We start from the raw sequence: 27,817 nt of genomic DNA, 5'->3' as shown, positions 1-27,817 counted from the left end.
AAGTGTGCTAAATGAACTAAATATAAATGTAAAAATGGAGGGTTGCAAATGCTGTGAGCTCCGCCCCGAAACAAGGTCTTGTCTAGAAGGGATACAGCTTTTTGTCAAAATGGACTTTTCATAGCAGGTTAGGAGAATTATCATAACAGGTTAGGAGAATTAACATAACAGGTTAGGAGAATTAACATAACAGGTTAGGAGAATTAACATAACAGGTTAGGAGAATTAACGCAGCAGGTTAGGAGAATTAATGCAGCAGCTTAGGAGAATTAACATAACAGGTTAGGAGAATTAACATAACAGGTTAGGAGAATTAACATAACAGGTTAGGAGAATTAACATAACAGGTTAGGAGAATTAACATAACAGGTTAGGAGAATTAACATAACAGGTTAGGATAATTAATGCAGCAGCTTAGGAGAATTAACATAACAGGTTAGGAGAATTAGGTTAATTAAGCTGTATCCCATCTAGACATGACGCCAAAAAACAAGGCCAATCATTAATACCCAGTGTGCTTTGCAATTTATTTTGGTATGTTCATTTTCTCACATACGTTTACATTTTGGTAATTTAGCAGAAGCTCTTATCCAGAGGAACTTACAGTCAGTGCGTTCAACTAAGGTAGATTAACAACAACATATCACAGTCACAGCAAGTAAGGCGTTTCTGTAATGGTTACTAAATTCATTTTAATTAAATACATTTCAAAATACATGTATTTTGTAGTTTATTTTGATACATTGATCTTTATGCTATTTAAAAAAAATATTTGGTCATTTTTGCACCTCTCTCTCTTCTCTGTCTCTCTGTCTCTCTCTCTCTCTGTCTCTCTCCCTCTCTGTCTCTCTGTCTCTGTCTCTCTCTGTCTCTCTCTCTCTCTCTCTGTCTCTCTCTCTCTCTCTCTCTCTCTCTCTCTCTCTCTCTCTCTCTCTCTCTCTCTCTCTCTCTCTCTCTCTCTCTCTCTCTCTCTCTCTCTCTCTCTGTCTCTCTCTCTCTGTCTCTCTGTCTCTCTGTCTCTCTGTCTCTCTGTCTCTCTGTCTCTCTGTCTCTCTGTCTCTCTCTCTCTGTCTCTGTCTCTGTCTCTGTCTCTCTCTCTCGCTGTCATTATTGTTCAATAGAAGCTTTTCCCTCAGCTGATGCTATAGACCTTCTGGAGCTACCTAGTACATGAAATCCAAGAGGAACAAGACAGACAGAGGGAGGAAGAAGGAGAGAGATGAGGAGCAGTAGGACTATTATGAGCAGAGATTGGATGGATGAGGAAGAGCGAGGGAGTTTGAGACAGTGGAATGAAGGGCGAAGGACAAGAAGGAGAGGGAGGAAGGGGGGGGGCAGCCACAGGTAATTGAGTATATGTTGTGTGGTCCACCTCCAGTAATGAGATTGTGTGAGGCTGCACTAAATCTGGAGGCAGACAGGGACAGAAAGAGATAGAAAATGAGGGAACAAAAAGAAGAGGTGAGAGTAGTTAGCTAGCGAGCTACAGTACGATGTAGGAGCACACAGACACTTCCATTGGTAGCTCGTGAAGCCTGGTCGTCTTGGTGGCTTGCCTCCCTCTACGATTCACAGTGTGGATTCTTCTCCCACGCTGAACCATATCTAGCTACCAATGGAGAAGAGACTGCATTTTGCTTCGTACGTAATAATAATAAATAATATGCCATTTAGCAGACGCTTTTATCCAAAGCGACTTACAGTCATGTGTGCATACATTGTACGTATGGGTGGTCCCGGGAATCGAACCCACTACCCTGGCGTTACAAGCGCCATGCTCTACCAACTGAGCTACAGAACCACGTATCCGATCGCCTGAATACGATAAACGAGAGTTCTTCAACCAGGGCTACTTGGCCTATTCACAGACTCATGAGACTGTAGGCTTACTGGTCAAATGCACACGACGTGGTACAACCGGGGTACTCCGGGTAGAGCAAGATGTACTCGGTGGTACGGTAACCAAAAACAAGGTTTGAGAACCACTGCACCATGCACAATCATCTTTTAACTGACCTCTTCCTAGGCATTACTGCACTCGACCCATCACATGCACCCTGAGGTTGGCCGCTGACACACGGCTCAGGCCGTAACCTCCACTAAGAGGTCTGTACGTTCAAAAAGTCTATGTTGGTCTGTGTGTAGCTTCCAAAATATCGACGTAGTTACTTGGCAGACTTCATACAGCATTTCTACAGCATCTACATTGAATGTGGTGGAGCGTTATAGCTTGTTGAGAATAAATAAGTCCTGTTGATTTCCCAGGGCTTTACACACTGATTGCATCACCTCTTCACTAAAGCAGTCTGCATGCTGTGAAATGGTGGGAGAGATTTCAGACATTGATACCAGTATGATATTGGAATCTGTGGGTCTCAGAAATGCTTCTGGAATGTTCCTATGGTATCTCTAGGTTGTGAGGTGATTAAGGCTGTAAGACAAGGTGTCAGTCTAGGTCCTGTCTGATGCACCCAGTCAACCCTCCATCTGTCCTGCCATCACCTCACCACCTCCCACTGATCTCTCTCTGACTGGGAGCTCTGCTAGCTCAATAGGCCCTGTTTCTTCCTCTACACTTCCTCAGTCAGTCACACTGTTACTAGCTCAGTCAGTCAGTCAGTCAGTCAGTCAGTCAGTCAGTCAGTCAGTCAGTCAGTCAGTCAGTCAGTCAGTCAGTCAGTCAGTCAGTCAGTCAGTCACACTGTTACTAGCTCAGGCAGTCAGTCACACTGTTACTACCTCAGTCAGTCAGTCAGTCAGTCACACTGTTACTAGCTCAGTCAGTCAGTCACACTGTTACTAGCTCAGTCAGTCAGTCACACTGTTACTACCTCAGTCAGTCAGTCAGTCAATCAGTCACACTGTTACTAGCTCAGTCAGTCAGTCACACTGTTACTAGCTCAGTCAGTCAGTCACACTGTTACTAGCTCAGTCAGTCACACTGTTACTACTCAGTCAGTCAGTCAGTCAGTCACACTGTTACTAGCTCAGTCAGTCAGTCAGTCAGTCAGTCAGTCAGTCAGTCAGTCAGTCAGTCAGTCAGTCACACTGTTACTAGCTCAGTCAGTCAGTCAGTCAGTCAGTCAGTCACACTGTTACTAGCTCAGTCAGTCAGTCACACTGTTACTAGCTCAGTCAGTCAGTCACACTGTTACAGTCAGTCAGTCAGTCAGTCACTGTTACTAGCTCAGGCAGTCAGTCACACTGTTACTACCTCAGTCAGTCAGTCAGTCAGTCAGACACACTGTTACTACCTCAGTCAGTCAGTCACACTGTTACTACCTCAGTCAGTCAGTCACACTGTTACTACCTCAGTCAGTCAGTCACACTGTTACTAGCTCAGTCAGTCAGTCACACTGTTACTAGCTCAGTCAGTCAGTCACACTGTTACTACCTCAGTCAGTCAGTCAGTCAGGCAGTCAGTCACACTGTTACTACCTCAGGCAGTCAGTCAGTCAGTCACAGTCAGTCACACTGTTACTACAGTCTGTTACAGTCAGTCAGTCACACTGTTACAGTCAGTCAAACTGTTACTAGCTCAGTCAGTCAGTCACACTGTTACTACCTCAGTCAGTCAGTCACACTGTTACTACCTCAGTCAGTCAGTCAGTCAGTCAGTCACACTGTTACTAGCTCAGTCAGTCAGTCAGTCAGTCAGTCAGTCACACTGTTACTACCTCAGGTCAGTCAGTCACACTGTTACTACCTCAGTCAGTCAGTCACACTGTTACTACCTCAGTCAGTCAGTCACACTGTTACTAGCTCAGTCAGTCAGTCACACTGTTACTAGCTCAGTCAGTCAGTCAGTCACACTGTTACTAGCTCAGTCAGTCAGTCAGTCAGTCAGTCAGTCACACTGTTACTACCTCAGTCAGTCAGTCACACTGTTACTACCTCAGTCAGTCAGTCAGTCAGTCAGTCACACTGTTACTAGCTCAGTCAGTCAGTCAGTCAGGCAGTCAGTCACACTGTTACTACCTCAGTCAGTCAGTCACACTGTTACTACCTCAGTCAGTCAGTCACACTGTTACTAGCTCAGTCAGTCAGTCAGTCACACTGTTACTACCTCAGTCAGTCAGTCAGTCAGTCAGTCAGTCAGTCAGTCAGTCAGTCAAACTGTTACTAGCTCAGTCAGTCAGTCAGTCACACTGTTACTAGCTCAGCCAGTCAGTCAGTCAGTCAGTCACACTGTTACTAGCTCAGTCAGTCAGTCAGTCAGTCAGTCAGTCACACTGTTACTAGCTCAGTCAGTCAGTCAGTCAGTCAGTCACACTGTTACTAGCTCAGTCAGTCAGTCACACTGTTACTAGCTCAGTCAGTCAGTCACACTGTTACTAGCTCAGTCAGTCAGTCACACTGTTACTAGCTCAGTCAGTCAGTCACACTGTTACTAGCTCAGTCAGTCAGTCAGTCAGTCAGTCAGTCACACTGTTACTAGCTCAGTCAGTCAGTCACACTGTTACTAGCTCAGTCAGTCAGTCAGTCACACTGTTACTAGCTCAGTCAGTCAGTCAGTCAGTCACACTGTTACTAGCTCAGTCAGTCAGTCAGTCAGTCAGTCACACTGTTACTAGCTCAGGTCAGTCAGTCACACTGTTACTACCTCAGTCAGTCAGTCAGTCAGTCAGTCAGTCACACTGTTACTAGCTCAGTCAGTCAGTCAGTCACACTGTTACTAGCTCAGTCAGTCAGTCATTCACACTGTTACTAGCTCAGTCAGTCAGTCACACTTTACTTGCTAAGCCAAATCAAAATCAAATGTATTTATATAGCCCTTCGTACATCAGCTGATATCTCAAAGTGCTATACAGAAACCCAGCCTAAAACCCCAAACAGCAAGCAATGCAGGTGTAGAAACACGGTGGCTAGGAAAAACTCCCTAGAAAGGCCAAAACCTAGGAAGAAACTTAGAGAGGAACCAGGCTATGTGGGGTGGCCAGTCCTCTTCTGGCTGTGCCGGGTGGAGATTATAACAGAACATGGCCAAGATGTTCAAATGTTCATAAATGACCAGTATGGTCGAATAATAAGGCAGAACAGTTGAAACTGGAGCAGCAGCACAGCCAGGTGGACTGGGGACAGCAAGGAGTCATCATGTCAGGTAGTCCTGGGGCATGGTCCTAGGGCTCAGGTCCTCCGAGAGAGAGAAAGAAAGAGAGAAGGAGAGAATTAGAGAACGCACACTTAGATTCACACAGGACACCGAATAGGACAGGAGAAGTACTCCAGATATAACAAACTGACCTTAGCCCCCCGACACACAAACTACTGCAGCATAAATACTGGAGGCTGAGACAGGAGGGGTCAGGAGACACTGTGGCCCCATCCGAGGACACCCCCGGACAGGGCCAAACAGGAAGGATATAACCCCACCCACTTTGCCAAAGCACAGCTCCCACACCACTAGAGGGAGCCAGTCAGTCAGTCACACTGTTACTAGCTCACTCAGTCAGTCAGTCAGTCAGTCAGTCACACTTTACTTGCTAAGCCAGTCAGTCAGTCAGTCACGCTTTACTTGCTAAGCCAGTCAGTCAGTCAGTCAGTCACACTTTACTTGCTAAGCCAGCCAGTCAGTCAGTCAAGCGGTTACTTGCTAAGCCAGCCAGTCAGTCAGTCAGTCAGTCAAGCGGTTACTTGCTAAGCTGGTCAGTTAATGAGCTTGTCCGACATTGCAGGCAACTGACAACTGACGAGCAAATCACCTAGCATCATAAATAACTATTCATTTCTTATTTGTCGATCAGCCAGTCATTCACAATATACCCATGATTACATAGCAGTTTTGATGCTCTTGAAAACGGCCAATGACCGCTTTGGGTGCTATTGAACTGTGGAGGCTGCTTGTTTAGTTCCTGTTAAATCTTCAGATCTTCAAAGGGAGTATACCAACTGGTTTAGTTCCTGTTAAATCTTCAGATCTTCACAGGGAGTATACCAACTGGTTTAGTTCCTGTTAAATCTTCAGATTTTCACAGGGAGTATACCAACTGGTTTAGTTCCTGTTAAATCTTCAGATTTTCACAGGGAGTATACCAACTGGGTTAGTTCCTGTTAAATCATCAGATCTTAACAGGGAGTATAGCAGCTGGTTTAGTTCCTGTTAAATCTTCAGATCTTCACAGGGAGTATACCAACTGGTTTAGTTCCTGTTAAATCATCAGATCTTCACAGGGAGTATACCAACTGGTTTAGTTCCTGTTAGATCTTCACAGGGAGTATACCAACTGGTTTGGTTCCTGTTAGATCTTCACAGGGAGTATACCAACTGGTTTAGTTCCTGTTAGATTTTCACAGGGAGTATACCAACTGGTTTAGTTCCTGTTAGATCTTCACAGGGAGTATACCAACTGGTTTAGTTCCTGTTAGATCTTCACAGGGAGTATACCAACTGGTTTAGTTCTATCTGGAGAAAAGAGGTAGATGGTAGCAGAGTGGTCGACGCTGTAGGACCACAGCCAATTTCATTCGATAGCGCTAAAAACAATTGGGAATGACAACTTTGTAGGTGGTTAGTTTGGCATTTTGATGCTTCTCTAACAAACGTGTTAGTTATATCTGACTGGCCCTCCGTGGCCAGACTCACAGTTGACTGAGATTAGGACGTCTCATCTTTACTCTTAGGGGGAAAAAAAACGGTTTTAATCTAGAACTTAAAAGGGTTCTTATGTCTCCATGGAGAACCCTTTGACGAGCCCTTTTTGTTTCTTTGGTAGACCACAGAGGGTTCTACGTGGAACCAAAAAGGGTTCTCCTATAGGGACACATGAAGAACCCTTTTGGAACCCTTTTTTCTAAGTGTGTGGAGCTGTGCTATCAGAGACCTTCACTGGCAAACAACTCTCAGCAGTTGGTCTGCTCTCCCACGCTTCTACTGTAACAAGTATGTCTCTATTTCTCAACTCTTTAATTGTCTTGTTCTGGGGTTTCTGAAAGGCCTCTATCCAATTAAACCATTGTTCTTGCACAGCAAGGAGTCTGTTACTATTGAAAGGCAGATAAGGTTATTTTTGTTTCATCTGAATCGTTCTCTCTCTCTCACATAGACTCTTTGATATGTTCTACTGAATAATAAAAAGATGATAGAGAGACTATTTTATCCTATTTTTGATAACCTCAGTTTTCCTAATTAAAGCATATTTGTATCTTTCTGCCATACATAACACTGATATCTTCTCTGACTCTTCATAGCACTGATATCCTATGACTTCATAGCACTGATATCCTATGACTTCATAGCACTGATATCCTCTGACTCTTCATAGCACTGATATCCTCTGACTCTTCATAGCACTGATATCCTCTGACTCTTCATATCACTGATATCCTCTGACTATTCATAGTACTGATATCCTCTGACTCTTCATAGCACTGATATCCTCTCTGACTCTTCATAGCACTGATATCCTCTCTGACTCTTCATAGCACTGATATCCTATGACTCTTCCTAGCACTGATATCCTCTCTGACTCTTCCAGCACTGATATCCTCTCTGACTCTACATAGCAGTGATATCCTCTCTGACTCTTCCTAGCAGTGATATCCTCTCTGACTCTTCATAGCACTGATATCCTCTGACTAGTCATAGTACTGATATCCTCTGACTCTTCATAGCACTGATATCCTCTCTGACTCTTCATAGCACTGATATCCTATGACTCTTCCTAGCACTGATATCCTCTCTGACTCTTCATAGCACTGATATCCTATGACTCTTCCTAGCACTGACATCCTGTCTGACGCTTCCAGCACTGATATCCTCTCTGACTCTACATAGCAGTGATATCCTCTCTGACTCTTCATAGCAGTGATATCCTATATGACTCTTCATAGCACTGATATCCTCTGACTCTTCATAGCACTGATATCCTCTCTGACTCTTCATAGCACTGATATCCTCTCTGACTCTTCACAGTACTGATATCCTCTCTGACTCTTCATAGCACTGATATCCTCTGACTCTTCATAGCACTGATATCCTCTCTGACTCTTCCTAGCACAGATATCCTATGACTCTTCCTAGCACTGATATCCTCTCTGACTCTTCCTAGCACTGATATCCTCTCTGACTCTTCATAGCACTGATATCCTCTCTGACTCTTCATAGCACTGATATCCTCTCTGACTCTTCATAGCACTGATATCCACTCTGACTCTTCATAGCACTGATATCCTCTCTGACTCTTCCTAGCACTGATATCCTCTCTGACTCTTCATAGCACTGATATCCTCTCTGACTCTTCATAGCACTGATATCCTCTGACTCTTCATAGCACTGATATCCTCTGACTCTTCATAGCACTGATATCCTCTCTGACTCTTCATAGCACTGATATCCTCTCTGACTCTTCATAGCACTGATATCCTCTGACGCTTCCTAGCACTGATATCCTCTCGGACTCTTCCTAGCACTGATATCCTCTCTGACTCTTCATAGCACTGATATCCTCTGACTCTTCGTAGCACTGATATCCTCTCTGACTCTTCATAGCACTGATATCCTCTGACTCTTCATAGCACTGATATCCACTCTGACTCTTCATAGCACTGATATCCTCTCTGACTCTTCATAGCACTGATATCCTCTCTGACTCTTCATAGCACTGATATCCTCTCTGACTCTTCATAGCACTGATATCCTCTCTGACTCTTCATAGCACTGATATCCTCTATGACTCGTCATAGCACTGATATCCTCTCTGACTCTTCATGGCACTGATATCCTCTGACTCTTCATGGCACTGATATCCTCTCTGACTCTTCATAGCACTGATATCCTCTCTGACTCTTCATAGCACTGATATCGTCTGACTCTTCATAGCACTGATATCCTCCGACTCTTCATAGCACTGATATCCTCCGACTCTTCATAGCACTGATATCCTCTCTGACTCTTCATAGCACTGATATCCTCTCTGACTCTTCCTAGCACAGATATCCTATGACTCTTCCTAGCACTGATATCCTCTCTGACTCTTCATAGCACTGATATCCTCTCTGACTCTTCATAGCACTGATATCCTCTCTGACTCTTCATAGCACTGATATCCTCTCTGACTCTTCATAGCACTGATATCCTCTGACTCTTCATAGCACTGATATCCTCTGACCCTTCATAGCACTGATATCCTCTGACTCTTCATAGCACTGATATCCTCTCTGACTCTTCATAGCACTGATATCCTCTCTGACTCTTCATAGCACTGATATCCTCTGACGCTTCCTAGCACTGATATCCTCTCGGACTCTTCCTAGCACTGATATCCTCTCTGACTCTTCATAGCACTGATATCCTCTGACTCTTCATAGCACTGATATCCTCTCTGACTCTTCATAGCACTGATATCCTCTCTGACTCTTCATAGCACTGATATCCTCTGACTCTTCATAGCACTGATATCCTCTCTGACTCTTCATAGCACTGATATCCTCTATGACACTTCATAGCACTGATATCCTCTCTGACTCTTCATAGCACTGATATCCTCTCTGACTCTTCATAGCACTGATATCCTCTCTGACTCTTCATAGCACTGATATCCTCTGACTCTTCATAGCACTGATATCCTCTGACTCTTCATAGCACTGATATCCTCTGACTCTTCATAGCACTGATATCCTCTCTGACTCTTCATAGCACTGATATCCTCTCTGACTCTTCATAGCACTGATATCCTCTGACGCTTCCTAGCACTGATATCCTCTCGGACTCTTCCTAGCACTGATATCCTCTCTGACTCTTCATAGCACTGATATCCTCTCTGACTCTTCATAGCACTGATATCCTCTCTGACTCTTCATAGCACTGATATCCTCTGACCCTTCATAGCACTGATATCCTCTGACTCTTCATAGCACTGATATCCTCTCTGACTCTTCATAGCACTGATATCCTCTATGACCCTTCATAGCACTGATATCCTCTCTGACTCTTCATAGCACTGATATCCTCTCTGACTCTTCATAGCACTGATATCCTCTGACTCGTCATAGCACTGATATCCTCTATGACTCTTCATAGCACTGATATCCTCTCTGACTCTTCATAGCACTGATATCCTCTCTGACTCTTCATAGCACTGATATCCTCTGACTCTTCATAGCACTGATATCCTCTCTGACTCGTCATAGCACTGATATCCTCTGACTCTCCACCCACATAATGGCAGGATAAAAACAGAGTGATTCAACGTTTCATCTGCTTGATTTATTCCTTTTCATGCTGTAGATCTCTTGTCTGTTTTTTCCTCAGTTTGTATTGCTCTCTATATGACATGGAGCCTGGACCTGCTGAGGGACATAATAAACAACGTGATCTCCTTTGGGCCTAGGTGTTTGACCAGAGCAGTTGCTCTAAAAGAGGAGTGCACCGATGGGGTCATGGTCAGGCTTTGCGTGGGCAGTGGGCCTCACACTGGCTGATGGTTGTTTTTGTTGTCCAGTGTCTCTGTGGTCTGGACCTGTGCAGCCTGTGGAGAGCGAGAAACAGTGGGCCTGGTTGCTACTGCATGTGGTACCCCAGAGAAGGAGTGCAGCAATGGGGTTCATGGTCTATTGGGGCCCCCGGCTTGCCTCAATTGGCCAGGCTGCCTTTGGCAAACACATTGCAGTCAGCAGGGCTGAGATGAGTGTGTAACACCAAGCCAACCCAATAATGTGCTTAGGAGCAACATGTTGGTGTTAATATTCAGTCCTCCATCCTCTCAGAGGTTTTCTATGTACTCAAAAAATGTTTTCATGAAGAACAGTGTAGTGAACGTTTCTCCTCTTTCTTCTGAGACCTGAGTCTGCCCTGGTCGGGGCTCTGACAGTCAGCAGTCTGTCCTCTCAACAAGACGTGTAATCGCTCGCTCGCTCGCTCGCTCTCTCCCTCGCTCTCTCTCTCTCCTTCAGACATATGTACAGTGCATTCGGAAAGTGTTCAGACCCCTTGACTTTTTCCACATCTTGTTACATTACAGCCTTTATTCTAAAATGGATTAAATCATTCCCCCCCTCATCAATCTACACACAATACCCCATAATGACATCATAATACCCCATAATGACATCACAATAGCCCATAATGACATCACAATACCCCATAATGACAAAGCAAAAACTGGTCTGTAGAATTTTTTTGCTAATTAATAAAATAAAAACACTGAAATGTCATATTTACATAAGTTTTCAGACCCTTTACTCAGTACTTTGTTGAAGCACCTTTGGCAGCGATTACAGCCTCGATTCTTCTTGTGTATGACGCTACAAGCTTGGCACACCTGTATTTGGGGGAGTTTCTCCCATTCTTCTCTGCAGATCCTCTCAGGTTGGATGGGGAGTGTTGCCACACAGCTATTTTCAGGTCTCTCCAGAGATGTTTGATCAGGTTCAAGTCCGGGCTCTGGCTGGGCCACTCAAGGACATTTAGAGACTTGGCTGTGTACTTCGGGTTGCTGTCCTGTTGTAGTGTGAACATTCACCCCAGTCTGAGGTCCTGAGCACTCTGGAGCAGGTTTTTCTCTGTACTTTGCTCCGTTCATCTTTCCCTCGATCCTGACTAGTCTCTCAGTCCCTGCCGCTGAAAAACATCCCCACAGCATGATGCTGCCACCACCATGCTTCACCGTAGGGACGCTGCCACCACCATGCTTCACCGTTTCCTCCAGACGTGACTCTTGGCATTCAGGCCACAGTGTTCAATCTTGGTTTCATCAGACCAGAGTATCTTGCTTCTCATGGTCTGAAAGTCCTTTAGGTGCCTTTTGGCAAACTCCAAGAGGGCTGTCATGTGCCTTTTATTGAGGAGTGGCTTTTATTGAGGAGTGGCTTCCGTCTGGCCACTCTACCATAAAGGCCTGATTGGTGGAGTGTTGCAGAGATAGATGTTCTTCTGGAAGGTTCTCCCATCTCCACAGAGGAGCTTTGTGAGAGTTTGTTTGAGTCTCATTGCAAATGGTCTGAATACTTATGTAAATAAGGTCATTCTGTTTATATTTGTAATGATCATTTCTCAAAACCTGTTTTCGCTTAGTCATTATGGGGTATTGTGTGTAGATTGCTGAGGATTATTATTTAAAAAAATCCATTTTAGAATAAGGCTGTAATGTAACAATGTTGAAAAAGTCAAGGGGTCTGAATACTTACAGAACGTACTGTTATCGCTCCCTCTCAGCATGTCAGGCTAGGTAACTCTTTGCTCAGCACCAGCTATATGTCTGATCAAGGTACTAAGGCTTGTACCTGATAATTAACCTTGAACTGGAGAGAAACAACCTCGTGGTCATGTTAAAACCAGGCTTGCTAGTGTTATCACCAGTATAGTCTGCTAGTGTTATCACCAGTATAGTCTGCTAGTGTTATCACCAGTATAGTCTGCTAGTATTATCACCAGGCTGCTAGTGTTATCACCAGTATAGTCTGCTAGTGTTATCACCAGTATAGTCTGCTAGTATTATCACCAGTATAGTCTGCTAGTATTATCACCAGTATAGTCTGCTAGTATTATCACCAGTATAGTCTGCTAGTGTTATCACCAGTATAGTCTGCTAGTATTATCACCAGTATAGTCTGCTAGTATTATCACCAGTATAGTCTGCTAGTATTATCACCAGTATAGTCTGCTAGTGTTATCACCAGTATAGTCTGCTAGTATTATCACCAGTATAGTCTGCTAGTATTATCACCAGTATAGTCTGCTAGTATTATCACAAGTATAGTCTGCTAGTATTATCACCAGTATAGTCTGCTAGTATTATCACCAGTATAGTCTGCTAGTGTTATCACCAGTATAGTCTGCTAGTATTATCACCAGTATAGTCTGCTAGTATTATCACCAGTATAGCCTGCTAGTGTTATCACCAGTATAGTCTGCTAGTGTTATCACCATTATAGGCTGCTAGTGTTATCACCAGTATAGTCTGCTAGTGTTATCACCAGTATAGTCTGCTAGTGTTATCACCAAGCTTGCTAGTGTTATCACCAGTATAGTCTGCTAGTGTTATCACCAGTATAGTCTGCTAGTGTTATCACCAGTATAGTCTGCTAGTGTTATCACCAGTATAGTCTGCTAGTGTTATCACCAGTATAGTCTGCTAGTGTTATCACCAGTATAGTCTGCTAGTGTTATCACCAGTATAGTCTGCTAGTGTTATCACCATTATAGTCTGCTAGTATTATCACCAGTATAGTCTGCTAGTGTTATCACCAGTATAGTCTGCTAGTATTACCACCAGGCTGCTAGTGTTATCACCAGTATAGTCTGCTAGTGTTATCACCAGTATAGTCTGCTAGTGTTATCACCAGGCTGCTAGTGTTATCACCAGTATAGTCTGCTAGTGTTATCACCAGTATAGTCTGCTAGTGTTATCACCAGTATAGTCTGCTAGTGTTATCACCAGTATAGTCTGCTAGTGTTATCACCAGTATAGTCTGCTAGTATTATCACCAGTATAGCCTGCTAGTGTTATCACCAGTATAGTCTGCTAGTGTTATCACCAGTATAGTCTGCTAGTGTTATCACCAGTATAGTCTGCTAGTGTTATCACCAGGCTTCTAGTGTTATCACCATTATAGTCTGCTAGTGTTATCACCAGGCTTCCAGTGTTATCACCAGTATAGTCTGCTAGTGTTATCACCAGGCTTCCAGTGTTATCACCAGTATAGTCTGCTAGTGTTATCACCAGGCTTCTAGTGTTATCACCATTATAGTCTGCTAGTGTTATCACCAGTATAGTCTGCTAGTATTATCACCAGTATAGTCTGCTAGTATTATCACCAGTATAGTCTGCTAGTGTTATCACCAGTATAGTCTGCTAGTGTTATCACCAGTATAGTCTGCTAGTGTTATCACCAGTATAGTCTGCTAGTATTATCACCAGGCTGCTAGTGTTATCACCAGTATAGTCTGCTAGTGTTATCACCAGGCTGCTAGTGTTACCACCAGTATAGTCTGCTAGTGTTATCACCATTATAGGCTGCTAGTGTTATCACCAGTATAGTCTGCTAGTGTTATCACCATTATAGTCTGCTAGTGTTATCACCAGTATAGTCTGCTAGTATTATCACCAGGCTGCTAGTGTTATCACCAGTATAGTCTGCTAGTGTTATCACCAGGCTGCTAGTGTTATCACCAGTATAGTCTGCTAGTGTTATCACCATTATAGGCTGCTAGTGTTATCACCAGTATAGTCTGCTAGTGTTATCACCATTATAGGCTGCTAGTGTTATCACCAGTATAGTCTGCTAGTGTTATCACCAGTATAGTCTGCTAGTGTTACCACCAGTATAGTCTGCTAGTGTTATCACCAGTATAGTCTGCTAGTGTTATCACCAGGCTGCTAGTGTTATCACCAGTATAGTCTGCTAGTGTTATCACCATTATAGGCTGCTAGTGTTATCACCAGTATAGTCTGCTAGTGTTATCACCATTATAGGCTGCTAGTGTTATCACCAGTATAGTCTGCTAGTGTTATCACCAGTATAGTCTGCTAGTGTTATCACCAGTATAGTCTGCTAGTGTTATCACCAGGCTGCTAGTGTTATCACCAGTATAGTCTGCTAGTGTTATCACCAGGCTGCTAGTGTTATCACCAGTATAGTCTGCTAGTGTTATCACCAGTATAGTCTGCTAGTGTTATCACCAGTATAGTCTGCTAGTGTTATCACCAGTATAGTCTGCTAGTGTTATCACCAGTATAGTCTGCTAGTGTTATCACCAGGCTGCTAGTGTTATCACCATTATAGTCTGCTAGTGTTATCACCAGTATAGTCTGCTAGTATTATCACCAGTATAGTCTGCTAGTGTTATCACCAGTATAGTCTGCTAGTGTTATCACCAGTATAGTCTGCTAGTATTATCACCAGTATAGCCTACTAGTGTTATCACCATTATAGTCTGCTAGTGTTATCACCAGTATAGTCTGCTAGTGTTATCACCAGTATAGTCTGCTAGTGTTATCACCATTATAGTCTGCTAGTGTTATCACCAGTATAGTCTGCTAGTATTATCACCAGGCTGCTAGTGTTATCACCAGTATAGTCTGCTAGTGTTATCACCAGGCTGCTAGTGTTATCACCAGTATAGTCTGCTAGTGTTATCACCATTATAGGCTGCTAGTGTTATCACCAGTATAGTCTGCTAGTGTTATCACCATTATAGGCTGCTAGTGTTATCACCAGTATAGTCTGCTAGTGTTATCACCAGTATAGTCTGCTAGTGTTACCACCAGTATAGTCTGCTAGTGTTATCACCAGTATAGTCTGCTAGTGTTATCACCAGGCTGCTAGTGTTATCACCAGTATAGTCTGCTAGTGTTATCACCATTATAGGCTGCTAGTGTTATCACCAGTATAGTCTGCTAGTGTTATCACCATTATAGGCTGCTAGTGTTATCACCAGTATAGTCTGCTAGTGTTATCACCAGTATAGTCTGCTAGTGTTATCACCAGTATAGTCTGCTAGTGTTATCACCAGGCTGCTAGTGTTATCACCAGTATAGTCTGCTAGTGTTATCACCAGGCTGCTAGTGTTATCACCAGTATAGTCTGCTAGTGTTATCACCAGTATAGTCTGCTAGTGTTATCACCAGTATAGTCTGCTAGTGTTATCACCAGTATAGTCTGCTAGTGTTATCACCAGTATAGTCTGCTAGTGTTATCACCAGGCTGCTAGTGTTATCACCATTATAGTCTGCTAGTGTTATCACCAGTATAGTCTGCTAGTATTATCACCAGTATAGTCTGCTAGTGTTATCACCAGTATAGTCTGCTAGTGTTATCACCAGTATAGTCTGCTAGTATTATCACCAGTATAGTCTGCTAGTGTTATCACCATTATAGTCTGCTAGTGTTATCACCAGTATAGTCTGCTAGTGTTATCACCAGTATAGTCTGCTAGTGTTATCACCAGTATAGTCTGCTAGTGTTATCACCATTATAGTCTGCTAGTGTTATCACCAGTATAGTCTGCTAGTGTTATCACCAGTATAGTCTGCTAGTGTTATCACCAGTCTGCTAGTGTTATCACCAGTATAGTCTGCTAGTGTTATCACCAGTATAGTCTGCTAGTGTTATCACCAGTATAGTCTGCTAGTGTTATCACCAGGCTGCTAGTGTTATCACCAGTATAGTCTGCTAGTGTTATCACCAGTATAGTCTGCTAGTATTATCACCAGTATAGTCTGCTAGTGTTATCACCAGTATAGTCTGCTAGTGTTATCACCAGTATAGTCTGCTAGTGTTATCACCAGTATAGTCTGCTAGTGTTATCACCAGTATAGTCTGCTAGTATTATCACCAGTATAGTCTGCTAGTATTATCACCAGTATAGTCTGCTAGTGTTATCACCAGTATAGTCTGCTAGTATTATCACCAGTATAGTCTGCTAGTGTTATCACCAGTATAGTCTGCTAGTGTTATCACCAGTATAGTCTGCTAGTGTTATCACCAGGCTTCTAGTGTTATCACCAGTATAGTCTGCTAGTGTTATCACCAGTATAGTCTGCTAGTATTATCACCAGTATAGTCTGCTAGTATTATCACCAGTATAGTCTGCTAGTATTATCACCAGTATAGTCTGCTAGTGTTATCACCAGTATAGTCTGCTAGTGTTATCACCAGGCTTCTAGTGTTATCACCAGTATAGTCTGCTAGTGTTATCACCAGTATAGTCTGCTAGTGTTATCACCAGTATAGTCTGCTAGTGTTATCACTAGTCTGCTAGTGTTATCACCAGGCTGCTAGTATTATCACAACTATAAGATGCTAGTGTTATCACCAGGCTGCTAGTGTTATCACAAGTATAAGCTGCTAGTGTTATCACCAGGCTGCTAGTGTTATCACAACTATAAGATGCTAGTGTTATCACCAGGCTGCTAGTGTTATCACAAGTATAAGATGCTAGTGTTATCACCAGGCTGCTAGTGTTATCACAACTATAAGATGCTAGTGTTATCACCAGGCTGCTAGTGTTATCACAAGTATAAGCTGCTAGTGTTATCACCAGGCTGCTAGTGTTATCACCAGTATAGTCTGATAATACGAGCAGACTGGTGATATACTGGTTTTATCACTATACTGGTGATATCACCAGTATGGGCCCACAGTTTATCATTCTGGATATTCTGTCTATGAGTTGGATGCTATTTGTTAATATGTACCAATGACCGTGAGTGTGTGTGTCACCAGGGGAAGGAGACTGAGGAGGAAGAGGAGGTGGCCGTGGGCATGGACAAAGGCTTCATGGATGAATTCTTTGAGCAGGTGAGATACATCCTTTTTTTCCCTCTCTCTTATTTTCTCTCTCTCTCTCTCTCTCTCTCTCTCTCTCTCTCTCTCTCTCTCTCTCTCTCTCTCTCTCTCTCTCTCTCTCTCTCTCTCTCTCTCTCTCTCTCTCTCTCTCTCTCTCTCTCTCTCTCTCTCTCTCTCTCTCTCTCTCTCTCTCATTACATTGTCTTCTAATTAATAACTTTCCACTCATTGCTCAAAACAGTTCTCCTGACAAGCAGTCTCTTCTGCATGGAGATAAGATGACTGCTCCAGTCTTATCTGCATAGAGATAAGATGACTGCTCCAGTCTCATCTGCAGAGAGATAAGATGACTGCTCCAGTCTTATCTGCATGGAGATAAGATGACTGCTCCAGTCTTATCTGCTTGGAGATAAGATGACTGCTCCAGTCTTATCTGCATGGAGATAAGATGACTGCTCCAGTCTTATCTGCATAGAGATAAGATGACTGCTCCAGTCTTATCTGCATAGAGATAAGATGACTGCTCCAGTCTCATCTGCATGGAGATAAGATGACTGCTCCAGTCTTATCTGCATAGAGATAAGATGACTGCTCCAGTCTTATCTGCATGGAGATAAGATGACTGCTCCAGTCTTATCTGCTTGGAGATAAGATGACTGCTCCAGTCTTATCTGCATAGAGATAAGATGACTGCTCCAGTCTTATCTGCATAGAGATAAGATGACTGCTCCAGTCTTATCTGCATGGAGATAAGATGACTGCTCCAGTCTTATCTGCATAGAGATAAGATGACTGCTCCAGTCTTATCTGCATAGAGATAAGATGACTGCTCCAGTCTCATCTGCATAGAGATAAGATGACTGCTCCAGTCTTATCTGCATGGAGATAAGATGACTGCTCCAGTCTTATCTGCATAGAGATAAGATGACTGCTCCAGTCTCATCTGCATAGAGATAAGATGACTGCTCCAGTCTTATCTGCATGGAGATAAGATGACTGCTCCAGTCTTATCTGCATGGAGATAAGATGACTGCTCCAGTCTCATCTGCATGGAGATAAGATGACTGCTCCAGTTGTCCAGCTCTCCTGTTGGTATTTCCTCTGCGTATGAATTCAATAGGCTTTTATTAAAGTGCGCCGTAATCAATCAAATGCTGTATCTCCCCTCCAGTGTGCTTAGATTCGATATATTATGCTCATAGATGTTGTTCCTCGTGTGGATCGTTAAGTATCTTATTTAATTTCCAAGGGCCTTTTTATTGATCCCCACACAAAACATTCTCCGCCAGGCTTTTAAAATGAACACCGTTTTTCCATTTGAATTGTACATATTGGAGGTCAGTGCTCCACAGGGCCTTTACAAGTCCACGTTGTACATTGCCTATCGGGCTGTGTGTTTGTCCCATGCGTTTGTGAGTGTTTTTCCGTATGCTGTTTACTTGAAGAAGGTGCCTTTAGTGAGGTTGTCGAGGGCTCTTCTAATGGGGGCCCATTTGACTGTCGCACCAGTTTAGATCTCCACAGAGAGAGGCATGCTGGGACACACACACACACACACACACACACACACACACACACACACACACACACACACACACACACACACACACACACACACACACACACACACACACACACACACACACACACACACACACACACACACACACACACACACACACACACACACACACACACACACACACACACACACACACACACCAGTGGCGGTCGGTGCCTTTTAAGAAGGAAGGACAATTATTTGGCCTTATTTCTATTACAGCATAGGATGACTGTCATTCATACTCCATTCACCCAGCTTAATGTCACATTGATACGTTTAGGCTACTAAAATGTTCTCTATACCCACCATGAGGTTGTTACAACAGGTCGAGAGACAAACTGGAGTAATCAGACAGTGAGCCATTCAATACTTCCTTGCTCACTCTTTCCTGCATCGAGGGTGAAATCATTAGTCCAAACAGTTGCAAAACGTTAAATTTTGCAACTAAAACGGGGAGTGTCTGTTGAACATATAATAATAATAATGTAATATTCAATAACGGTAAGTTAGACTAACTATTAGCACTGCACAAACTGGTGGGTAATAACCTTCAATCTGGATAATAACACAAAACAGATCACAAGACTACAAAAATGTATCAACAAGTATTATGAAAACAAGCAACAGACAAACATGACGGAGAGTAAAACAGGGGACCCAATCAACATGGAGAATAAAACAGGGGAACCAATCAATATGGAGAGTAAAACAGGGGAACCAATCAACATGGAGAGTAAAACAGGGGAACCAATCAACATGGAGAGTATAACAGGGGAACCAATCAACATGGAGAGTAAAACAGGGGAACCAATCAACATGTAGAGTAAAACAGGGGAACCAATCAACATGGAGAGTAAAACAGGAGAACCAATCAACATGGAGAGTAAAACAGGGGAACCAATCAACATGGAGAGTAAAACAGGGGAACCAATCTCAACATGGAGAGTAAAACAGGGGAACCAATCAACATGGGGAGTAAAACAGGGGAACCAATCAACATGGAGAGTAAAACAGGAGAACCAATCAACATGGAGAGTAAAACAGGGGAACCAATCAATATGGAGAACCAATCAACATGGAGAGTAAAACAGGAGAACCAATCAACATGGAGAGTAAAACAGGAGAACCAATCAACATGGAGAGTAAAACAGGAGAACCAATCAACATGGAGAGTAAAACAGGGGAACCAATCTCAACATGGAGAGTAAAACAGGGGAACCAATCAACATGGAGAGTAAAACAGGAGAACCAATCAACATGGAGAGTAAAACAGGAGAACCAATCAACATGGAGAGTAAAACAGGGGAACCAATCTCAACATGGAGAGTAAAACAGGGGAACCAATCAACATGGAGAGTAAAACAGGGGAACCAATCAACATGGAGAGTAAAACAGGGGAACCAATCAACATGGAGAGTAAAACAGGGGAACCAATCAACATGGAGAGTAAAACAGGGGAACCAATCAACATGGAGAGTAAAACAGGGGAACCAATCAACATGGAGAGTAAAACAGGAGAACCAATCAACATGGAGAGTAAAACAGGAGAACCAATCAACATGGAGAGTAAAACAGGGGAACCAATCTCAACATGGAGAGTAAAACAGGGGAACCAATCAACATGGAGAGTAAAACAGGGGAACCAATCAACATGGAGAGTAAAACAGGGGAACCAATCAACATGGAGAGTAAAACAGGGGAACCAATCAATATGGAGAGTAAAACAGGGGAACCAATCAACATGGAGAGTAAAACAGGGGAACCAATCAACATGGAGAGTAAAACAGGGGAACCAATCAACATGGAGAGTAAAACAGGGGAACCAATCAACATGGAGAGTAAAACAGGAGAACCAATCAACATGGAGAGTAAAACAGGAGAACCAATCAACATGGAGAGTAAAACAGGGGAACCAATCAACATGGAGAGTAAAACAGGGGAACCAATCAATATGGAGAGTAAAACAGGGGAACCAATCAACATGGAGAGTAAAACAGGGGAAACAATCAACATGGAGAGTAAAACAGGAGAACCAATCAACATGGAGAGTAAAACAGGGGAACCAATCAACATGGAGAGTAAAACAGGGGAACCAATCAACATGGAGAGTAAAACAGGGGAACCAATCAATATGGAGAGTAAAACAGGGGAACCAATCAACATGGAGAGTAAAACAGGGGAACCAATCAACATGGAGAGTAAAACAGGAGAACCAATCAACATGGAGAGTAAAACAGGGGAACCAATCAACATGGAGAGTAAAACAGGGGAACCAATCAATATGGAGAGTAAAACAGGGGAACCAATCAACATGGAGAGTAAAACAGGGGAACCAATCTCAACACGATGGAGTGTACGACAGCGGAACCAATCTCAACACGATGGAGTGTACGACAGGGGAACCAATCTCAACACGATGGAGTGTACGACAGGGGAACCAATCTCAACACGATGGAGTGTACGACAGGGGAACCAATCTCAACATGACAACGTGACTCTTCTACAGACACAGACGATTTAATCTTTTCACCAGCGGGAATGGTAAAGGCCGAAACCCATCTGTTAAAATCAATAAATGACAAACTGGGCAACATATTTGAACTAGTCAGTGAGAATATAAAAGAGTTGAAGACGAGCCTCGAGATGAGAGACGGAAAAGCTCCGACATTGGAGAAAGACACAAACAAGCATAAAGGAACAGTCAATGAGATTGAAACCGAAGTTAACGAACTTAAAAATGAGAACATAGTTCTGAGAGAACTAGATCCACGAGAGAGAATCTGGTACTTCCAGGTATCCAAGAGAAAGAAGGAGAAGTTCCTGAATCGGTAGTTAGAGAGTTCCTCCTTACAGCGCTTCAGATCCCACGCCAAGCTATCGACAAAATCCAACTTGAACGTGTACACGGACTGAGAGGGCAGAGGTATGAACGCCCAATCGTTGCCTTCTTTAAAGATGAAATAATGGTTAAAAGCCTGGGTAAAGCCTGGGTAAAGCCTGGGTAAAGCCTGGTTAAAGCCTGGGTAAAGCCTGGGTAAAGCCTGGGTAAAGCCTGGGTAAAGCCTGGGTAAAGCCTGGTTAAAGCCTGGTTAAAGCCTGGGTAAAGCCTGGGTAAAGCCTGGGTAAAGCCTGGGTAAAAGACCTGCTGGCATGAAAATAGACGACCAGTTCCTGAAGGAAATTACAGAACGCCACAAAGTTCTGTATCCAATCATCAAGGAAAATAGATTGAAAGGGAAACGCGTAGCTCTCTGTCTATTGACACCCAAATGTTCAGAGGCACAAAGACTACTCCATGTCTATTCTAAAAATTACAAAGTTCTCATAGAGGAGGCAAATAATGGAACACAATACTAGCCATGGCATGGATTGTAATAATACAAAAATATATATAGATAGAAAAGCAATCTTGAAATATAACTAATTGGAACACAAAAGCACTAATTCAACATGGTGGAGATAAATACACAGCAGACAGAAGGCTCAGTATGTGTGGATGTGTTGAGTTGGAAGGTGTGGTGTGTTTCCTGATGCTTGGGAAAGTGGAGATAAATACACAGCAGACAGAAGGCTCAGTATGTGTGGATGTGTTGAGTTGGAAGGTGTGGTGTGTTTCCTGGTGCTTGGGAAAGTGTGGCGTTAAGTGAGTGAGAAAGGAAATGGTTGCATATCCCAGAACCAATGTACAGTGGGGCAAAAAAGTATTTAGTCAGCCACCAATTGTGCAAGTTCTCCCACTTAAAAAGATGAGAGAGGCCTGTAATGTTCATCATAGTATGAGGTATGAGGTAAAAGGTTTATGTTTGTCTCCATATGATATGGTAAATATATCAAATGCAAAAAAACATCATTTAAATGGTATTAATATTAATTTGCATATATTTCCGTTAATTCCCATATATTCCTGTTTAATTCCCACAGAAAGTTTCCACCTCTGAATATTCCCCAAAATGTACAACCCTAGTCCTATATTGATGGAACTGTCCACAGCTGTATACCCTAGGCACCCACCTGAATGACCCAGACACTAAAGAGAAGTCCCTGCTGTTAGCTGCCTGCATGCAGCGAAAATGCGGTCAGAGACCTTCTAAAGCAGTACAGCTGTCTCAACATACTGAGCCTGCCTGGCAGGGTTGGTCCTGCAGAGCCAGAGCCCCCTGATGGGAGAGCCTAATATACAAGGAAAATCTCAACGCTGCTAATGAGAACCTTGACGACCTCGTACCTAGCCGGTGGGGTGCCCCCACCCAGGCAGTGGCAGTGCTGGCAACACTGGCTGCAGTAACCCATGGGGGGGGGGGGTCACACTCGGACATTCAGAGAGGGGGTCACACTCGGACATTCAGAGAGGGGGTCACACTCGGACATTCAGAGAGGGGGTCACACTCGGACATTCAGAGAGGGGGTCACACTCGGACATTCAGAGAGGGGGTCACACTCGGACATTCAGAGAGGGGGTCACACTCGGACATTCAGAGAGGGGGTCACACTCGGACATTCAGAGAGGGGGGTCACACTCGGACATTCAGAGAGGGGGTCACACTCGGACATTCAGAGAGGGGGTCACACTCGAACATTCAGAGAGGGGGTCACACTCGGACATTCAGAGAGGGGGGTCACACTCGGACATTCAGAGAGGGGGTCACACTCGGACATTCAGAGAGGGGGTCACACTCGGACATTCAGAGAGGGGGTCACACTCGGACATTCAGAGAGGGGGTTCACACTCGGACATTCAGAGAGGGGGTCACACTCGGACATTCAGAGAGGGGGTCACACTCGGACATTCAGAGAGGGGGTCACACTCGGACATTCAGAGAGGGGGTCACACTCGGACATTCAGAGAGGGGGTCACACTCGGACATTCAGAGAGGGGGTCACACTCGGACATTCAGAGAGGGGGTCACACTCGGACATTCAGAGAGGGGGTCACACTCGGACATTCAGAGAGGGGGTCACACTCGGACATTCAGAGAGGGGGTCACACTCGGACATTCAGAGAGGGGGTCACACTCGGACATTCAGAGAGGGGGTCACACTCGGACATTCAGAGAGGGGGTCACACTCGGACATTCAGAGAGGGGGTCACACTCGGACATTCAGAGAGGGGGTCACACTCGGACATTCAGAGAGGGGGTCACACTCGGACATTCAGAGAGGGGGTCACACTCGGACATTCAGAGAGGGGGTCACACTCGGACATTCAGAGAGGGGGTCACACTCGGACATTCAGAGAGGGGGTCACACTCGGACATTCAGAGAGGGGGTCACACTCGGACATTCAGAGAGGGGGTCACACTCGGACATTCAGAGAGGGGGTCACACTCGGACATTCAGAGAGGGGGGTCACACTCGGACATTCAGAGAGGGGGGTCACACTCGGACATTCAGAGAGGGGGGTCACACTCGGACATTCAGAGAGGGGGCAAATTATTGTGGCCCTGGTGGCACAAAATAATCAAAAGGTCTGAAAGCAGAGAGATGCTTGGGAATATGGGGCGACAGGTAGCCTAGTGGTTAGAGTGTAGAGGCGACAGGGTAGCCTAGTGGTTAGAGTGTAGGGGCGACAGGTAGCCTAGTGGTTAGAGTGTAGAGGCGACAGGTAGCCTAGTGGTTAGAGTGTAGGGGCGACAGGTAGCCTAGTGGTTAGAGCGTTGGACTAGTTTAACTGTAAGGTTGTAATGTAGAGGTGGCAGGGTAGCCTAGTGGTTAGAGTGTAGGGGCGGCAGGGTAGCCTAGTGGTTAGAGTGTAGGGGCGACAGGTAGCCTAGTGGTTAGAGCGTTGGACTAGTTTAACTGTAAGGTTGCGAGATCGAATCCCCGAGCTGACGAGGTAAAAATCTGTCATTCTGCCCCTGAACAAGGCCGATAAACCCACTGTTCGTAGGCTGTCATTGAAAATAAGGATTTGTTCTTAACTGCCTTGCCTAGTTAAATAAATGGGGGAACATGTGTGGGTGTTTCAGGGGAAGGGGGTGGATCTGACTTCCATCACCTAGGACGTTGACAATGGTTCATTAAATCTACCCTTTTCTGCCCATTTTTTTGCTTCTCATACAGCTGCATTTGTAAATCAAGACCTTTCTTGAATTGGGCTCTGAGATGGCGCAACTGTTGAGTATGGCTGTTGTGGGGGAAAGGTGTGTGTGTATGTGTGTGTGTCCCACAACTGTTGTGAGGGAGTTAAAGATGTTAGGACAATATAGGATGAATCACAATAATTGTTTGCTCAAAAATAATTGCTTTCCATAATGTAATTTTGGTAATGGTGAGAGGTAAAAATCCTTTGCATAAACTGCCTAGATTACTGCAAATATGAATAGCTAATTATGGAAAATAAGATAAGATAAATAGGAATTAAAAATTGTTAATAGCAAAATATAATACTAGTCGGGGGGAGGGCGAAATGCATTTGGCCGTTGATCGGCTTCTGTTCTGTGGGTGGCACTGTGCTGTTTTCAAAGGATGGGTCCCGGTCTCTCCGGGGCCATGGGATCGGGGGGGTCGGGAGTCGTCTGCCAGTCATTGGGATGACAACCCAACTTTGGATGAGGAATGGTTTTAGTGGGTGGAATAGTGGGGACCAATAGGAGGTTTACTTAGCAGCAATGCAAATATCATGGTACAGCTACAGTGGGGAGAACAAGTATTTGATACACTGCCGATTTTGCAGGTTTTCCTAATTACAAAGCATGTAGAGGTCTGTATTTTTTTTAATCATAGGTACACTTCAACTGTAGAGACAGAATCTAAAACAAAAATCCAGAAAATCACATTGTATGATTTTTAAGTAATTAATTTGCATTTTATTGCATGACATAAGTATTTGATACATCAGAAAAGCAGAACTTAATATTTGGTACAGAAACCATTGTTAGCAATTACAGAGATCATCCATTTCCTGTAGTTCTTGACCAGGTTTGCACACTCTGCAGCAGGGACTTCTCCTCCATACAGACCTTCTCCAAGTTAGGGTCCTCCCACTGGGCTGTCCCGAATTTTCCCCTCAGTTGGTCCCCAGGGAGTGTCTCGACTGGCCCCTCGAAATCGAGGAGGGAAGGCTGGGCTCTTCCTCCCGTGGTTCCCCTGACTCCGGACGCGTAGATACAGGTTGGTCAACCGTTTGCTTCTGAGCTGCAAAGGCAATGGGTCATACCTCTTCCTCAGCTCGTGCCGACACAGGGCTGCGAACAGTGGTCAATCTCGTCCCACTGGGAGAGGTACTGGCAACTCTGGTACTGCATCCACATCATCTGGCGTCACGATGTTGGCCCATACGGTTGGATACAGTTTTGTGTCCCCTTGAACACAGGAAATGGACATCTCCCTACCACGTTTGATCTCCTGGGTCAGCAGGCTTGTGGTTACCATACTTCCGGAGTCTAATAGAGCTTCCGTGTCTGTCAACCTTCACCGGGACTATGGGTGCAGTTGATTCGTGGTGTGCCCAACAGGAGGTGACGTAGTTGACTGCATAACCCTACCTCGCTTCTGAGGCTTCGACTCCTCTCAAGCCGGGCAATTCCAGGCAATGTGCCCCCGGGCGCCACACTCAAAACACCTCCATTGATCTCCATCTACAGTGGGGAGAACAAGTATTTGATAACCTGCAAAAACAGCAGTGTTTCCTACTTACAAAGCATGTAGAGGTCTGTCATTTTTTAACATAGGTGCACTTCAACTGTGAGAGACGGAATCTAAAACAAAAATCCAGAAGATCATACGTTTCCTGTAGTTCTTGACCAGGTTTGCACACACTGCAGCAGGGATTTTGGCCCACTCCTCCATACAGACCTTCTCCGGATCCTTCAGGTTTCGGGGCTGTCGCTGGGCAATACGGACTTTCAGCTCCCTCCAAGATTTTCTATTGGGTTCAGGTCTGGGGACTGGCTAGGCCACTCCAGGACCTTGAGATGCTTTTTGGGCATTCCCAGAGAGGAACCAGCAGACTGGCCCACTTCTGCCTTGGCTACCCTTCCCGTAGTACTGTCCGTTCAAACGTCCGGGATACCGTCTTCTGGGCTCCGGGTCTTACTGTATCCCCCATGAGACCCTCACCAGGATACCATCTTCTGGGCTCCGGGTCTTACTGTATCCCCCAGGAGACCCTCTCCGGGATCCCGTCTTCTGGGCTCCGAGTCTTACTGTATCCCCAATGAGACTCTTTCCGGGATCCCGTCTTCTGGGCTCCGGGTCTTACTGTATCCCCCAGGAGACCCTCTCCGGGATACCGTCTTCTGGGCTCTAGGTCTTGCTGTATCCCCCAAGAGACCCTTTCCGGGATCCCGTCTTCTGGGCTCCTGTTCTTACTGTATCCCCCAAGAGACCCTTTCCGGGATCCCGTCTTCTGGGCTCCGGGTCTTACTGTATCCCCCAAGAGACCCTTTCCGGGATCCCGTCTTACTGTATCCCCCAAGAGACCCTTTCCGGGATCTTGTCTTCTGGGCTCTAGGTCTTGCTGTATCCACCAAGAGACCCTTTCCGGGATCCCGTCTTCTGGGCTCCGGGTCTTACTGTATCCCCCAAGAGACCCTTTCCGGGATCCCGTCTTCTGGGCTCCTGGTCTTGCTGTATCCACCAAGAGACCCTTTCCGGGATCCCGTCTTCTGGGCTCCTGGTCTTACTGTATCCCCCAAGAGACCCTTTCCGGGATCCCGTCTTCTGAGCTCCGGGTCTTACTGTATCCCCCAAGAGACCCTTTCCGGGATCCCGTCTTCTGGGCTCCGGGTCTTACTGTATCCCCCAAGAGACCCTTTCCGGGATCCCGTCTTCTGGGCTCCGGGTCTTACTGTATCCCCCAAGAGACCCTTTCCGGGATCCCGTCTTCTGGGCTCCGGGTCTTACTGTATCCCACAAGAGACCCTTTCCGGGATCCCGTCTTCTGGGCTCCGGGTCTTACTGTATCCCCCAAGAGACCCTTTCCGGGATCCCGTCTTCTGGGCTCCGGGTCTTGCTGTATCCTGTGGCGTTCAAAAACTGAACTCGCTCCTGTTACCTCGTACCGTCCCCAACTATACGGGAGTCCTT

Source organism: Oncorhynchus gorbuscha, linkage group LG13 (assembly GCF_021184085.1).
Source record: "Oncorhynchus gorbuscha isolate QuinsamMale2020 ecotype Even-year linkage group LG13, OgorEven_v1.0, whole genome shotgun sequence".
NCBI lineage: Eukaryota > Metazoa > Chordata > Actinopteri > Salmoniformes > Salmonidae > Oncorhynchus > Oncorhynchus gorbuscha.
This window is presented reverse-complemented; position numbering follows the sequence as displayed.